The sequence below is a fragment of the Pinus tabuliformis genome, chromosome 6 (genome assembly GCF_031772625.1).
Source record: "Pinus tabuliformis cultivar Carrire ecotype Pingquan chromosome 6, CPIR1, whole genome shotgun sequence".
NCBI classification, from domain to species: Eukaryota; Viridiplantae; Streptophyta; class Pinopsida; order Pinales; family Pinaceae; genus Pinus; species Pinus tabuliformis.
In genome coordinates, this window is record NC_142292.1 from 232,068,806 (window position 1) to 232,085,137 (window position 16,332).

A 16,332-nucleotide genomic window follows, 5' to 3' on the forward strand; every position below is an offset into this window, starting at 1 on the left:
TTCAAGGGACTCAAAATTATGGCTTATGGTATCCTAGAGATACAGATCTTACTCTTCATGCTTATACAGATGCAGATTGGGCCGGAAGCGTGGATGACAGGAAAAGCACAAGTGGTGGTGCGTTCTTTATGGGTTCCAGACTGGTATCTTGGTTCAGCAAGAAACAGAGTTCGATCGCCTTGTCTACAGCTGAAGCGGAATATGTTGCTGCTGCATCTTGTTGCACCCAACTTCTTTAGATGATGCAGACTTTGCAGGATTTTCAAATCACTTGTACACCACCAATCCCCATCTTATGTGATAATACAAGTGCAATCAACATCTCAAAGAACCCTGTTATGCATTCAAAAACCAAGCACATACCAATCAAGTACCATTTTCTCCGGGAACAAGTGCTTGAACAGAAAGTCAAGTTGGAGTATGTTCCTTCCAAGGAACAAGTTGCTGATATTCTCACCAAACCATTGCCCAGGGACACGTTTGAATACCTCAGGAAAAAGCTGGGGGTTGTTGATGCATCATCTTATTGTTGAACATCTTCTTATTGGTGGTACAGGCTTAGGGGGAGCACATAATGCATTGTTGGCATTATGGAGAAGGAGATCTTGGAAATAGCTGCAATATGTCTCTATCTCTTTCATGGTGGATCTCTGGTTATTTGTTGCAGATCTGGAGGAGCATGAGCTTAGGGGGAGCATACCCTTTGCCCTTGATGTCAAAGGGGGAGAATGAAGTTGAAGTTTGTAAGGTTGCCATCAAGTCCAAAGGGGGAGATTGTTGGCATTATGTTTTCTGGTATGACTGTATATTACAGATGTTGTACTTGATGGCAACTCCACTGGCAAGGCTCTCAGTTTGTTGAAAATTAAAAAGGACGCAGGAAACCAGTTCAGGAGGTGCGTACCCGCAGGTACACCATGCAGGGTCCACGTCCAGCGACGCTGGCCAGCCGTTCAGGGGGTGCGTCCACCCAGTGCACACATTTCAAGGCAGAGAAAAAGCATGTGGGGGTTTCTTGTGTGGTATCTAGCCGACGGTTTTGTGTTTCTATGGTGTCGGCTCATGGTATTGTTCCATGTTTTGGGGAGGAGCTTGCCTATATAAAGCAAAGGAGTTCATTTGGATTGAGCATTGTCTTTGGTTGAATATCTTATTTGGTGAGATCTAGTCCAGATCTAAGAGGGCGAATCTTCTAATGGACTGTGATCTCTATGGCGCATGATCAGATCTGTAGATCTGACTGTTTGGGTTAGTCCTGAAGTCTTCATATCATTTATATCTGAAGGGACGCAGGTTCAGTGGAAGAAAAGCGCGCCGGGACGCAGTGCAGAGTCTGGAGATCTGCGTGGGGACGTAGGGCAGACGAAGTTCAGGTGCGTCTGGGACGCAGCGCAGTGATTGTAGATCTGCGTGGGGACGTAGAGCAATCAAGGTTCAGGTGCGTCTCTGAAGCAAAAGACGCGGCGCGATAGTGTGTTCAGGTGCGTCTCTGTAGCAAAAGACGCGGCGCGATAGTATCTTTTGGTGCGTCCCTGAAGCAACAGAACGCAGAACAGTTAAAGGAACAGTGCGTGGGCACGCAGCGCAGCGGAAGGATATCTGCGTGTGGACGCAGAGTAGCAGAAGGTTTACTGCGTCTGGTCGCAGGCCACAGAAGGAAAAACGACGTCTCTGTTTTAAGATGTTCTGTTGATTGAATTTCTCTGTTGATAAGGTGTTCTGGGTTAGTTCTGTTATTGCTGATCTGATATCTGTAGTGGTCTATATCTGTTATGTACTTGTTGATCATCTGATGCTTTATGAAAAGAAGTAGGGGGTTGTAGCTCCCTTGTAGGAGTAGACTTGAAAACGAGAAAGAGAGAGAGTTGTAGCTCTCTGCAGGTTGCAGCCTGCGTACTGGTAAAGGACTGCACCAGTACAAAATCATTGTAAAAGAAGTTTCTAAATTGAAAGAAGATAGAGACATATTGCAGCAGGTGGTTTTCTCCCACATTGGGTTTCCACCTTACATCTTGTGTTCTTTGGTGTGACTGTCTATTTTCTTTGTTCATGCTCATTATTTTATGGTACTGATATGCAAGAATAATTCAAAAGATCAAATAAGGAAGATTTGTTAAATTGCTAGATAATACTGATTCACCCCCCCTCTCAGTATTATTTCTAACAAACTCTCCGAGAAAGTGAGAGTCCCGATCTGACACAATCGATGTGAGCAACCCAAAATGGACCCAAACATGCTGAAAGAAAAGATAAGCAGTTTGCTTTGCAATGATCTGCTTTTTACAAGGAATTAAAATACACATCTTAGTAAAACGGTCAACGATGACGTACAAATAGTCACGAATTTTCCTAGACAAAGGAAAACCTCCTACAAAATCCATTGACACACTTTCCCATGGACGACTTGGAATAGGGAGTGGTGTGTAGAGCTTGAGTTTTCTATTAGAGGGCTTTAAAATAGAACACATTACACACCCCTTTACATAGCGAGTCACAATGTTCTTCATATGAGGCCAAAAACAAAACCTTTGTACATGACATAATGTTTTTTCAATACCAAAATGACCAGATACAAGGGAGGTATGGGCCTCCCGGATTACATGTGCCCTTTCTCCTGTGGATATGCACAATTTTCCAAGGTGATACAACAGTTTCCCCTACAAGTGATAGTTGTCCACCTGTGAACCATGGGTTAGTTTCTCATAAATCTCCTTAAAGTCATCATCGTTAGCATACTGTTCAACATAACTTTCAAAATATAACAAATCATTATGCAAAATAACAGAAGCAGAAATAGGAGGGCGAGATAGCATATCGACGACTTTGTTGCTAGTGCCCTTCTTATACTTTATTACCAAATGAAACTGTTGAAGAAAACCTATCCACCTGAAATGATGAGATTGCTGCAACTTGGTTTGTGACTGAAGATAATGCAAGGGCTGATGATCCGTATGGATGATGGTCTCCTTGCCAATCAGGTAGTATTTCCACTTTTTCACACTCTGGACAAAGGCATATAATTCCTTGTCATAAGTGGGATAGTTTACCACAACCTGAGATAACTTCTCTGAATGGTAACATATCGGCTTCTTTTGCTGCATCAATACAACTCCCATGGCATATCCAATGGCATCTGTCTCTATCTCGAATGGCTGTTGGAGATCTGGTAAAGCCAAGACCAATGCGGTGCTTGTTAGGTTCCTATACCAATAGGTGTCATATTTCATGATTGACTGTGGAAATGCCAAATATGATCATCCTTTCCATGCTGCAAAGGTTCCATATTTTCAAAAATAAAAAATTTAAAAAATGTAAAGAGGGTATGCCCTAAAAGAATAATTAAAGGGAAAAAAGAATGAATTGGTCAAGAAAGAAATAAAATGAACCCCAAAGAAAAGACCAGGAAAGTGTGCTAGTCAAAATGCCACTACTGTCCCATTTTTTGCAAACATGTTCAAGTTATGCAATCAGTGACTTCTGTCACACTTGATGGATGGCCCAACAGCTCAATCTTGGCCAGTCCATGTTTTAAATTTCTTGTTTTAGCATTAGAGAATAAGGTCTGTTCAAACAGTTTAAGCTTGGCAGATCAGTAGTTAGGTAGAGAAGCAAGGGTGCTCAACAACTGAATCTAAGCCTTTGGAAGAGATAAGGGTAGAATTAGATAGGAGGGCAGTCAAAAGAAAACAACAGTGAAAGGGTTTGCTAGCTCAAATACACCCAAGGAGAAAGAAGAAAAAATGTTAGGTGTATTAGGCTGGGTAGGCAGTTGGATGTTGTAGAAGCAGGTTTGTGATCAATTTTGTCTTGTTGAATATGGTCTACCTCATGAATATCACAAATACCATAGCAAGGTGGTTGTTGTTCAGGTGGAGCATGACTAATTTCTCCTCTCATTTCCCCAAGAACACTTATTAACATCCCTTCAAGGACAGTGAGATCTGCTCAATAGTCCTAGTTCATTTCATTTTATGAGAAAAACTAAGTGGAACTCTGTGTTTACTTAGCCAAAACAAGTCACATTTCTTGTGTAAACAAAAATCCTTGCATTTCCCTAAAAAACCTAAGTTTTCACCTTATAAACTTAGCGTTCCCCATTCATAAAACCATATTAACATCCTAACTCTATTTATATAACTCCTATGTATATTTCCCTTCCCATACTATGTAAAACTACATAAAAACCCCAAAATACTTAAATATTCCCTGCCCCGGCAATTATAGCCATAAAACATGGAATTTCGGGAATTATAGGTTCACTTGGAACCTTATAATAACCCTCCCGCACACGAATAACCTTGGGATTTAATTAACACTTGGTTGATTAAATAACCAACCCGCAAACCCAAAATTGAAATACATTGTGATACTCCGCAAAACCTTACAAAACAATCAAATATTATGGCGGAGCCCATATATTACCCCTCCACCAGTTTACTTTGCCGCGAGCCGTTGGATCCGATCCCCTAGATCAGATGGCCCACATGCATATCACAAGCCATCATATGCCGAACGATAGCATCCGGGGGATGGGCGGTATTGCCGCCGTATAGAGGACAGGTGTCAGGCGCCTGTCGTGATCGCTGCCCCCTTTGAAAATACCACTATAGCCCAAAGGCGGTGCAGGGGCCAAACCGCTTACTGCCTATCCCCCAGGCCCGCTGACGTCACCCTCACATCATCAGACACGTCATACGCCACCCCACCTCTGCATCGTCCGCCGTGTCCGCCACATCACTACCAAGTCGGCCTCCGTACCCCCGCTATATGACAAAGTCATGACGTCATGCTGACGTCACACGACCAAAGCGCGCCAAAAACCCGCCAAAATCCAATTTTTTGTCAAAAAGCCGTTAAAACGTCATTTTTTTCCATTTCACTTTGTTTCTTTTGCACGATGTTTGCATGGTTTTCAAAGACCAGAATGCCATTTTCGCTGCACAGTCCACCACCCAGGGAAATCAACTCCGCTGCTCGGTCCCTCAGCTCGGTCTGCCACAGGTATTTACCCAAATTCTTCTCCCAAACCCTGTTTTCCAAGTTTTTTCTCCAAAAGTTTCCCGTAGAACCAAATTTCGAATTAAAAACACAGTGCTGCCCCCGAACCTCTGCATTGTAACCTCTGTTCGGCCCATTTTCTCGAGAAATTTCTCAGAACTTGTCCCCCTCTACAAACTCATCCATTTAGCTGAAATTCAAGCTCAATTCAACCTGCAATTCGCGCAGAAATCCCCAGAAACTCATATTTTACCTACTGTTGCTGTGAAAGCCCAAATTCCAAATTAAAAAAAATCACAGAAGATTGAAGATGGAACCCCCAGTAGCCGTCAATGTTGCCCCCTTGAATGCACCACATAAGGAACTGGAATGGTTGCCCTTAGCTGATAGGGACTTCCAAATACAAGACTTAATGGGTATCAAAAACCATCCGCAGACATTTTATGAAATTAGAAACAACTACCTAAACAAGACTGATCTCTATGGCATATGGGGGTCCAACCTGCCCATATATTATTTTCCATCAGTTAATGTATTTCCAAATATAATCCGCTTGTGCAATGCTAACTATGAGCCCACTCAAAGAGTAGTCATGTCCCCAAATGGCACTGTCTTGTTCTATATCACTCCTGAATCAATCAATGAGATGTTGCATTTCAAGCCTAATAAGCCTCTGGCTCCTCTGTCTATGAAACATTTGCTGGACGAAGGCTCCAAACTATCCTCTGCAGAAATAGGCCGAATTGCCAAATTATTCATGATCCCAGACTCCTAGCCCAGAGACTCACCTCCTTTTCATCAGGTCTATTTCAATGAAGTTGGAAGAATTGTCATTGACATGATATCCTATGTCCTGGGTTTTAGAACAAGTGAGTATGTTGATGAAACCATTCTAGCTGTGATGTCTATATTTATTCCAGGACACCCTCCTGCCATCAAGTTTGACTTTGCTACCTTCATTAGCAACAAAATCCATGAACAATTCATGAGCCTAAATAGAGAAGGGGTTTTCAAGTATACAACCTATATATATCATCTGTTCTTATACTATCAAATAGATAGTTTTCAGTTCCCTGTCAAGAAATTGGATGCAAAAGGAGAAAGGAGATCTGTCATATTTTGGACCCCAGTCTTCCATATAGTCCATAATTCTCCTTATACTTATTGTGAGTTCATTGATCTATTCATATATCCAGTCTCATCTCTGTTGATGAGAAGTCCTCCTCCCAGACTCTCAGCTGAAATGCATAAAATCTTGCAGCTGTCCAAAAGTTATAAAATAGGTGACTGGTACTTTTACTAAAATCACACAGAGATCAGGATTTATGGCTATGAATTGTGCCCCTACAAGCTGCCAAGATATGTGCCTATGGGATTGTTTTCCCTTGAATACTTTAGGCAGTTCATTAGCTCATATTTGACTCATTTTTATGAGGCCAAGAAAAAGGCTCAGCTAAAGCTAAGAAACCAACTAGGCCCCCTCATCATTAACAAAAAGGAAGGGTGGAAAGGTGCTGAAAAGATATTAAGTGAACAACGCAAACTAAAAAGGAGTTTTTGGTGGGTGCCCTATGACCCAAATGGATTTATCCATGATAGAAAGACAAAATATAGGCTATCAGGCTATGAAAATTGTAAAATCCCTGATATAGAACAGTATGCTAACCAAGATGAATGGGTAGAAGGCACATTGCTAGAACAGATTACTGAGGAAGAGAAAATGGAGCAGGCAATGAAAGACCTTGAAAAAACTCTTGACCTGGACTCTTTTGGACAAGTCTCATTCAAATTGCCTCAACACATTGGAGCGGGTACATCAGCTGCTACAACTTCACAACAACCTGCCCAAGAAAATAATCCACCTGCAGGGACATCCAAAGGCAAAGAAGTGCTGCATTCAGAGGAATAAGAAATGACCGATTAGCCAACATCATCATAGCAGCAAGGCCAAGGGTAAATACCTCCTACCCAGACCCATGCACCAGAGATACCATCATTGTAGACTCCTCTCAATGAGGAGAAGGGCAGAAAAAGGGACCGAGAAGAGGCCACACCCATGAGTGGGCTAGCAGAGCATCCAGAAACAAAGAGGCAGAGAGTGGATCCTATACCTAAAGAGGAAGTTATTGAGGAGATCATTGAAAGTCCAAGAAGTGAAAGGGAAGCCAGCCCACTAAGTTCCCCAGTGACAGAATCACCTACCAGTTCTTATGGGAAGCAATTTGGAAAACAGCCTATTATGGAAATTTCATCATCACGACCACAAAGCAAACAAAGTTCTGATATTAAGAGGCCATTCATTGAGATCAAGGCACAAAATGAGCCAATAAGAATGCAACTTTACGATCAGTTCCTCAAAATGACTCCTGCCAAACAACAGAGATTGATGTTCGCATATGATATCAAGGAAGGAAAATTGATCTTGAGTCATTTCAAGCCCACAGTGTAGCAGCCACAATCAGCTGCCAATTATATTAGAACAAACCTGGAGGCTCTTGCTAAAGACATTCACCCTTTGGACTAGGTTGAGCTGCACAAACAAACTGGTGAAATGGTTTATTCCACTTTAGCAGATAAAGCCATACTAGCTCAACAATTGCAGAATTCACTAAACAATACATCTGCTCAATTAGAGTTGGAAAAGGTATCCTCTCTGGCCAAGGACAACAGGATAAAGTCCTTAGAAGAAATCATCATTGAGTTGGGACATAATCCCAAGGACCTTAAGGCAATAAAAGCACTGATAAAGAAAAAGGAGGATGACATAGTTGCCCTCAAGAAACAGTTAAAATTGCCAGTTACTATGCATCCGCAGGCCATAGAGATGGTGAAAGAAAAAGAGGAAGAAGACATGATGGAGTTTTTAATAAAATGAATCAAAGGCTAAGTGAAACAGAGCAGGGTTTGGAGAAAGCATTGTAGGAAAAACAGGGAGAGTTGGCCTCTCAGCCAGTTCAAACAACCCCAATAGCTACAAATTCTCCTCCTACATCAACAACATCAGTCCCTCCCACTGCCCCAACATCGAAAACAGGTACAACAGCCACCCAGATACTTCAGCAACAACAACAACAACAATGCCAGATACCAACATGAGCATGGAAAAGATGATGGAGGAAATAAAGGCCTTAGAACTCCAAATGGCAGAGCTAAAGGAAGCCAAAGAAAAATTGGCCAAGTTAGAGGTAAGCTATGATAAATCCAAAATAACTGTGGTTGAGAAAACAAGAGAGGTAAAGGCCTTGGAAAATAAGGTAAAATCCTTGGAAAAAGAGCTTACTCTTCATAAAACTCTGTTAGAAATCAAGAGAATTTTGTGGACTAAAATTGGCCAATCCATCACTGATCAATGGAGATCAATTCAAAAAATTCATGAGCAAATTGAATTGATAGAAATAGCTTGAGTGGAGATTCAAAAGGCCAGAGCATTATTGAGAAACATGCTTGAACAGGCAAATAGACTAATTCATTTTTTGAATACTCATACCAAAGAGCAACTAGCAGCTCTAGATATCGGAGACAGAACAGGTACAATTTTGACAATTAAAAAGGTGCTAACTATGAAGAATTTTGTGCAAAATCTGGAGAGAAGATGTCAAGAAATGCAGGTAGAAATGCTTTTACAGAAAAGTTTATAGCCTTGCAACAAAGAGGTCTACCCAGTTTGTTAACCAACAATCAGAGGCTGTTGACACATGAACAATATGCTCACAGGGTGAATACATATGTTGCCAATCAGATCACAGCATCATCAAGCACTTCAGAAGACATAGTGCCTCCCTCTGGACAAAGCTTATATGACAAGTTGGAAAATCTGTTCTATATTGAGCATGAAATAACACATCTTTTTGAAGTCCAACCCAATTTCTACAGGTATACTGAAGCTGATGAAATATTGATAAAACTACAAAGACACCAGTTGCCAACAGACCAATGGTGGCAGGGCATGTTGGAGGTTTTACCGAGGTAGTTTTGGTTCTCTTTCTTTTTGATCATCTACATTTAATCAAATTTAATGCACATGCCACCTATCAGAAAAATGAAAACAACAGAGAAAGGAATTCACGCCAAAACGCATTAAAGCAAAATCAGGCACAGATGACAGGGCCGTGACAGCAATGCAGGAACACAAATTGAAGAGACAGCTACCAGCCGACTTGTTGAGTCAAAAAGTCAAGTATAGCAGACCACCTAAGGCATCCAGTACAGCGGAAGTTACTCCTACATTCATTGTGCTCTGTTTCCAATGTCATTTATTGCCTTTGAAGAAGTTGATGGATAAATTTATTGCTTGATATTTTACCTATGAGATATTTTGTAACTCTTTTTGTATAAATACCTCCCCTAGAGATGTATTGGGGGTTGGTTGGTGAATATCATTATGGACCTGCGCTGTAAATTTTGAGAAATCTTCTGAATAAAGATTGCTGGAATGCTTCGCTGATGAACTTGCTAGTTGTGGAACTAATGGCAGAAGAATATGTTACAGAATTCTCGTGTTACCTCATGGATCAATAAGTCTTTTTAACTCTTGTTTTATTGTTCTTATGTTTTATATATCATCTATATATCATATTCTAAATTGCAGGAAAAAAGAATAGCCCAGAATTTACTTTGTTGTACTCTGTGTTCAATTCCTGTCAATTTTTATGTTTTCTTCAGGACTAGCATAGGCAAGAATTCTTGACTGCTCCTGTCTCCCTGGTTCTTTCACCCTGAATATAATTAAGGAATTCTTAATTGCTCCTTGGTAATATTTATTCATTTTCCCTATGTTAGCATAATGAAATATTCTTAATTGCCTTTCATTTCCTGACTTCATTTCATCTTATTCCAGCTTGAAAATTGTTCTGTGTTTAATTATCTTGCTCTGTAGCTCCTCCTTTTGCCTAAGAAGCCATACCCAAAAGTTTATTTTCATTTGACTCCATTAACCCAATGGTATGAACTTCTCATACTTTTCAGCCCTGTTTTATTGAATGTCACCATCCAAACACCAAACAAATACTTGTACTTCATAACTAGCCTAACATATAGCAAAACAAAGCTAAATCATAAAGAGAGAGCCCTCTCTGGTTGCAGATTGGGTAGAATCTGCAGCTAAAAGTTTGGTTAGTGGTTACCTCGGTCGTATTCCCTTTTCTCAGATATTTTGGGGAACGACCTGAGTGATAACATCATTGGCGACTCCACTGGGGAATTGAATCACTGTGTTTGTTACTGCTGTCTATTTTCTAAAGCTACAGATGGAGCCTGAAGTTAGCCAAGTAGCCTTTGAAACTGTTTTTGCTGTGCATTTACAGGAGTAAATAAAAGCTGCTTCAGTCAATCTCCAGTCTAGCATTAGGCTTTATACAGTTGTCTCAAAAATTTGATCAGTTTCCTTCTGTTTTCAAAAGATCTTTAGGAAAATTCAAGGCTCTTACAATTTACATTTTCCTAGAAAGATATTGTCAAAAGCATCGTTCTTCAAATATTTCCAGAAAATACAGAAAACAAATTTAGAAGCTGGCTCCAAAGAAGAAAACTCGTTACACTAGATCAAATCCAGATCCCAATCCTCTAGCTATTTTTGAAAATCCTAACTTGATCTCCAAGACCCTAAGAAGACAAGAAAGTCTAGAAAATTCTGTTGATTTAGATCTTGATATACTTCAGCAAAACCTTACCCAATCTCCTCTTGGAAAAGCAACAATCCTTTCTGCTATTGCTACAACTTCTTCCAGTTCACCATCATTAATTCAAAGCACCTTTTCCACTCCTCCATCCACTCTGTTTATCTCAACATTTATCCATGTGCTTCCAGCTGTCCCATTTATACCTGTGAATATGGCAAACCGATATGCTCCTCTGCAGTTGCCTGCAAATCTAGGGGCTATGCCTCAAGATTATCAAAGAAAAATTACATATTTTGATGGTACTGGCTCCTACACAGCTCAACAACATACTAAGAAAATGATGGACTACTTTGAGAACTATGAAATTGATGATAACGATGTCAGAATGAAAATTTTTGTTCAAATCTTAACCAGTGATGTAAGGACTTGGTTTAGGGCAATTTCTGATCCAGATTCTCTATATCAAACCTTTTTGAACAGATGGGAAAAGAAGAAGGACCCTTTACACATCCTAAAAGAATATGAAAATTTGAAAAGAGGACCACAAGAAACTGTCCAAGACTATTGTGCTAGATTCAACAATGTGTACAATGCTATCCCTCAAAACCTTAGACCTCCACCAGACTTGGCCTTGATCAAATTCCCTGATGGATTTGATTATGATGTGGCATATCAACTAAGGGAAAGAGCTCCTCCAAGCCTAGAAGACATGCAGAGCATAGCTGTTAGTGTAGAGGCCAATCTGATTTCTAAAAGAGCCCGAGCTAGAGCTGAGAGAAGGACTCCCTTCAAAGAAGAGCCTTCTGCATTTGAGCAAAAACTAGATGCAATCATCAAAGGAATGGATAGATTGGGTGATAGAGTGGAAACCATTGAAAGAAAATCTTCTTGGGAAGTTCAACCAAGTAACACCACTAGAAATCCAAACTTTAGAAAAAATCAAAATCCTAACACCGGGAAGGCTGGCCCTGACCAGAATATCAAACCTCCATTTCAAGATAACTATGCCGAAGCTTCAACCTCTAGTGAGCCAACAGAGGACACTCAAATCAACCTAATGGGTCTGAATAGTGAATAGCAAATATTTTTAACCCAAGTTGACAAAGAAGCTCATAATTTCAACCAATTCCAAACTAAATCTGGAGAATCATTTGATTTCAGAGAGGGATATGATGCAGCTGTCTATGAGGTTCATAAACAATACAAATTGAGAAGCATAACGGTAGATGTGCCTGAACCTAGCAAGCTGAAAGATACCAAGCAACCTAAGAAAGCAAAGGATAAAACTGCCCTGACAAAGCTCCCTGCTAAAACGGACCTCAATCCAAAAGAACCCATGATTGAGGACATAACGGACTCGCAACCCTCAAAAAATCAGCCATCCACCTCCTTTCCTCCAAAAGAAAATGTAAACAGCTCTCCTAAAAACAATTTCAAAGCAGATTTAGTTCATAACAACACTCATGATGAAGAAAAGATCACTGAAAACATAATAGAAATGGAAAACCTTGCTGCCCGGAATACAAAAATTCAAGTGGAAAAACCTTTCAACCTAGAAACTGAAATAGGTAAACTGAAAATAGCCATTCCACTATCCGAATTGGCTAAACATGAGGTTTATAGGGAACAAATCAGTAGGTCACTTCAAATATTAGAGAATAGAGATGCAGTCAATGTTTTAGATGACCAACCAGAACTAATTTTTGGCCCTGAGGTAAATGGTAAAACAATAGATGGAGGAGTCCCTCCATTCTATGTAAGCTTAAACATTCATGACAAAGTGCTACATAATGCAATGTTTGATTCGGGAGCTTCCCATAACCTAATGCCTAAATCTGTGATGGAAAGATTGGACCTAGATATCACACGGCCATATAAAGACTTGTTTTCATTTGATTCCAGCCAGGTCAGGTGTCTAGGCCTAATCAAAGATTTGTGTGTATCTCTAGTGCAATACCCTGCCAAGACTATTTTAATGGAAATAGTGGTAGCTGACATCCCACCTAAGTATGGAATGCTTTTGTCCAGAGCTTGGGGTGCAAAACTCCAGGGATCTTTGCAACTAGACATGTCTTATGCCACCACTTCAGTCTTTGACCAACCAAAGAGATTATATCGGGAAACATTGATGAAGTATGTGGTTAGCAGTCAAGAAAAACCCCAAAACTTTCCCATTTATTCCATGCATTCGGATATGGATTCATTCATCTCATACAATGCTGAAATGTGCCTCAAAACTGATCACAAGTTCCTAGAATCAGCACAAGAAAGAAGCATAAATGAAGAATCCACTGCTCAAGATCTGAAAATTGTTGAAGTGGTTGATGCAACAAACAAACAAACCAAACCATATGACTCACAAAATCCAAATCTGCCCATTAAGACAGTTTCCAAGACTCCTGATGATAGTTGTAAGCAAGACATCTTGTGGTACTTAGAGTTTGATGGATCGGTGAATAAATTAGGAGTAGGGTCAGGGGTTTGGATACACAATATGCAAAATGATCATGCTGAAGGACATGAATATAGGCTGAATTTCAGATGTACAAACAATATGGTTGAATATGAGGCCCTTTTGCTAGGACTCAAACTGATTAGAAGATTAGGGGCAACTAAAGTTTCAATTCTAGGGGACTCAGATTTGATTATTCAACAGATGAAGGGGAACTTTGTTACAAATGATCTCAGGTTGAGAGCTTATAGAGGGGCAGTAATTGAAATACTCAATAGCTTTCTAGAGTCTCATCTCACCAAAATTCCAAGAAACCATAATTTACATGCTCACAGTTTGGCAACATTTGCCAGCACTTGTAAGTTGCCATTTGAGCCTAACCATCACTTTACTGTTGAGATTAAACACAGACCTGCTGTTCCAGATAATGTCAAAAATTGGCAAGTGTTTGAAAATGACATACAAATTAATAATTTCTTGACTTTGAAATAAGAATTCTCAAGCACAAACATAGACACAAGCACCATTTGTGAAGAACAACAAATAGACAAAATTGAGAAAAATATATCAGCTGAAACAACAAATCACATTTTGCAGCCAACAATCTTTACCAGCAAAAATTTACAAGAGCTGAAGCAAATGGATATTGATGAAATTGTTGAGGAAGAGTCTGAAGTAATTGATTTAAAAGATAACTTTTTGCCTACAGGATTGACTCCTTTGGAGGATATTTTTGATTCAAATGACATACCAAGAAAGCCAAAAATGCAACCTTTAAATGTAGAAATTGAGGATTGTAATATAGGAACTGCAGATGACTCTAAAATGATAAAATTGTCCAAAGCCTTGCCTCCAAACCAAAAACTGAAATACATTGAGCTGTTTAAAGAGTTTCAAGATGCCTTTGCATGGAGCTATGAAGACCTCAAGTCCTATGATACTTCGGTCATCTAACACACGATACCTTTAAAATAAAATCAAAAGCCTTTTAAAAAAAGGCTGAGAAGAGTCAATCCTGTTCGTCTTCCTCTCATTGAGAAAGAGGTCAAAAGAATGTATTGAGCTGGAATAATTGCACCTATCAGGTTCTCAGAATGGATTTCAAATCTAGTGCCTACTAGGAAGAAAACAAGAGAAATAAAACTGTGTGTTGACTTAAAAAATCTGAATAAAGTGTCTCTTAAAGATCACTACCCCTTACCTAAGGTGGATCACATTTTACAAAGGGTAGTGGGAGCTTCTAGAATCTCACTGTTAGATGGATTCTCAGGATTTAATCAGATCCTAGTTCACCCAGACGATCAAGATAAAACTACCATTACAACACCTTGGGGAACCTTCAAATATGTAAAAATGCCTTTTGGACTTAAAGATGCAGGGCCACATTCCAACGAGCAATGGACATAGCCTTTGAAAAAGAAATTCATGATTTTTTAGTCATATATCTCGATGACCTCACTGCTTTTTCCAAATCAGATCAAGAACATTTAGAACATCTCAGACAAGTGTTCCTAATTTGCAGAAAATATGGCATATCATTGAACCCAAAGAAATCATTGTTTGGCCTAGAAGAAGGCAAGCTCTTAAGTCATATAATTTCAAAAGATGGCATTAGGATTGACCCGGACATAATACAAGCTATTCTCCAAGTTCCTCACCCAAGAAATATCAAAGAATTACAAGCTTTTCTAGGAAAGATAAATTTCCTAAGAAGATTCATACCCAACTTGGCTGAACTAATAAGATTGTTGAATAACATGCTGAAGAAAGATTCCAAAGTCAAATGGACAATAGAAGCTAAACAAGCCTTTGAGGAAATCAAAATAGCTTTAACTAAAACACCGGTCCTCACAAGCCCAAAGTTTGATAGAGACTTCATAATCTTTTCCTTTGCATCTGAGCATACTATTGCTGTTGTCCTATTGCAAAAGGATGATCAAGGATGTGAGAAGCCCATTGCTTTTTTCAGCAAAGCACTTAGAGATTCTCCTTTAAAATATCAAATCATGGAAAAACAAGCTTATGCCCTTGTAAAATCCATCAAGGATTTCAGATTTTATATCTTGTACTCTCATGTGATAGCTTACGTCCCAAATGTCGTGGTCAAAGATATTCTAACTCAAGAAGGAATTGAAGGAAAAAGAGGCAAATGGATAGCTAACATTTTGGAATATGACCTTGAAATAAAACCAACAAAACTGATAAAAGGACAAGGTTTAGCTAAATTAATGACTGAAACTAATTTTCAAGCCCTTGACATCAATGAACTAGATAACGAACAGGAGATGGCGACTCCACAGATCAATCAAGCCTTCTTACAATCACGTTGGTATGCTGATACAATTTATGTACTGTTAAACCTGCAGGCTCCTCCAGGGTTATCCAGAACTAAAAAGAGATTCTTGAAAATGAAAGCTTCAAAGTTTTGTATTGTAGACAATGTTTTATTTTGGAAAAATCATGAAGGGATTTTACTAAGCTACTTAACAAAGGATGAAACTGACAAAGTGCTTAAAGAATTTCATGCAGGGGACTGTGGTGGACATTTGTATTGGAAATCAACAGCTGATAAAATCCTAAGAGCTGGGTTTTATTGGCCCTCCCTGTTTGCTGATGTAAAGAAATTTGTAGCTTCTTGCCATAAATGTCAAATCTTTGAAGGCAAGAGAAAACTGTTACCTTTACCCCTAAAACCCATTTCCACTGAAAGACCATTTCAACAATGGGGTTTAGATTTCATTGGAGAAATTCACCCTTCCTCTTCTGGCCAACATAAGTGGATTTTAATTGCCACAGATTACTTCACCAAATGGATAGAAGCCATCCCTTGTAGGCAAGCCAATGACTCAATCATCATGCAATTCCTAGAAACCAATATCCTATCTAGATTTGGCTCTCCTGAAAAGATAATAACTGACAATGGTGCTGCCATTAAATCTAAAAGAATGATTGATTTTTGCCAAAAGTACCATATTACCTTAGGCCACTCCACAGCTTATTACCCCCAAGGTAATAGTTTAGCCGAATCATCCAATAAAAGCTTGATCAACATCATAAAGAAAGTATTGGAGGAAAACAAGAAGAATTGGCACAAAAAGCTTGTCAATGCACTTTGGGCAGATAGGTTGACTACAAAGAGATCTATTGGGACAAGCCCCTATGAGTTGGTTTATGGTATGGAGGCTGTATTCCCCTCATCTTTGGGAATCCCTGTGATAAAATTGCTGCAAGAAATACAGGGAAAACCCAATGATATTCAGAGTA